This window comes from Mustela nivalis (genome assembly GCF_964662115.1).
Source record: "Mustela nivalis genome assembly, chromosome: 3".
NCBI lineage: Eukaryota > Metazoa > Chordata > Mammalia > Carnivora > Mustelidae > Mustela > Mustela nivalis.
Genome location: NC_139022.1, coordinates 158133512 through 158135479, shown reverse-complemented (window position 1 = coordinate 158135479; position 1968 = coordinate 158133512). Strand labels below are relative to the sequence as shown.

Genomic DNA, 1968 nt, shown 5'->3' with positions numbered 1-1968 from the left:
TGGAGAAAATTAAGAAAAGTATCACTGAGAGGATTACATTTGATCTAAGACCTAAACGAGATGACATGAAAATATCAGAGACTCAAGTTCCTAAGCAAAAGAAACAGTAAGAGCAAAACCCTCTTGATGTACAATTCCTGAAGTCTTTGTTGAAATCAAGGAGACTAGAGCAAATAAGAGATATTAATTACAAATGAGACCAAAGGGTTAGTGTGTTGCAAGATTATATTCTGTAGCAAATTGTAAACTAAATTTATGTTGGCTTTTATCACTACAAATTGTGAGAGTGAGATGCCAGCCATTGGATAATTTTGAACAAAGAATCTGATTTCCGAATTAAAAAAACATTTTGGCTGTCATGTTGAGAATGTGTGGAAGCAAGATGATCAATTACATTTCTATTACAATAATCCAGAGGATTGTGGTGGTTTAGATTTGGGTTGTATTGGTGTAGGTGAGAGCTGTTGTAAAACATGTGGATATTGTTTAAGGTAATTTGGGTGAGAGAGTAAAAGAGGACTCAAATAATTCTACAGATTTATGACCTGGATCACTTCAATAATGGAATAGCCATGTACCAAGTGAATTCTGAAGAATAAATAGTTTCAGAGAAGAAATGAGAAGTTCAGTTTTGGACATATAAATAATACAGTATTATATACTTCAGTGATATGTTAAGAAGAAAGTTGGCGGGTAGTTTCAGGAACCTTCTTGAACCTGCACCTCTGCAGAAGCCACAGTCAGATCCTCACCAGAACCATGTTTCACAACCAGTATGACAAGGATGTCACTGTTTGGAACCCTCAGGACAGGATTCATTAAATTGAGTATGCAATGGAAGCTGTCAAGCAAGGTTCAGCCACAGTCGGTCTGAAATAAAAAACCCATGCAGTGTTGGTTGCACTGAAGAGAGCACAGTCAGAGCTTGCAACTCATCAGAAAAAAATTCTCCATGTTGACAACCATATTGGTATCTCAATTGCGGGACTTACTGCTTATGCTAGACTGTTACACAATTTTATGTGCCAGGAGTGTTTGGATTACAGATTTTTATTTGACAGATCTCTTCCTGTGTCTTGTCTTATATCGCTAATTGGAAGCAAGACCCAGATACCAACCCAATGATATGGCCGGAGACCATATGGTGTTGGACTGCTGGTTATGATGATATGGACCCTCACATTTTCCAAACCTGTCCATCTGCCAACTATTTTGACTGTAGAGCCATGTCCATTGGAGCCTGTTCTCAATCAGCTCATACTTACTTGGAGAGACATATGTCTGGGTTTATGGAGTGCAATTTAAATGAACTGGCTAAACATGGTTTGCATGCCTTACAAGAGATGCTTCTGGCAGAACAGGACCTCACTACAAAGAATGTTTCCATTGGAAGTGTTGGTAAAGACTTGGGGTTTATGATTTATGATGATGATGATGTATCTCCATTCCTGGAAGGTTTTGAAGAAAGACCACAGAGAAAGGCACAGCCTGCTCAACCTGCTGATGAACCTGCAGAAAAGGCTGATGAACCAATGGAACATTAATTTACAATCCAGTCTATGTGTGTATTAGCAAATCTGTAGGAATGCAAGAACATGTACTGATGACAGTAATCTATAGTTTGAACCAAAAGATGCAGGGTGGTCTTATGGTATATTTTAGGAATCAGTCCAGATGTGTTTTTCCTAAGAAACTTGTCTGAAACCATATAACGATATGATTTTTCTTTGAGAGGGTCTATATAATCATTTTCTAGTAAGTGTAGTTATCTGTACTAATGTTTTTATATGAAGAACATAGTGTCTTTGTGTTTTTAAAGATAGCTGTGAAGTAAAATTGTTTCACCTGCCAAAAAAAAAAAAAGAGGAAGAAGAAGAAGAAGAAGAATGTTGGCTATATGAATCTAGACATCAGGAAGAGTTCTAAGATGAATATATATATATATGTATATATACATATATATATATA

At 36.6% G+C, this 1968-nt stretch overlaps 1 pseudogene across 1 annotated transcript; it reads left to right on the top strand.

The window, feature by feature from the left end:
- The first annotated feature begins 759 nt into the window (after positions 1 to 759).
- LOC309860892 (proteasome subunit alpha type-1 pseudogene) lies at positions 760 to 1602 on the top strand (annotated as a pseudogene). The gene has a single exon. The product of its transcript is annotated as a proteasome subunit alpha type-1 pseudogene (transcript).
- The last annotated feature ends 366 nt before the right edge of the window (positions 1603 to 1968 follow it).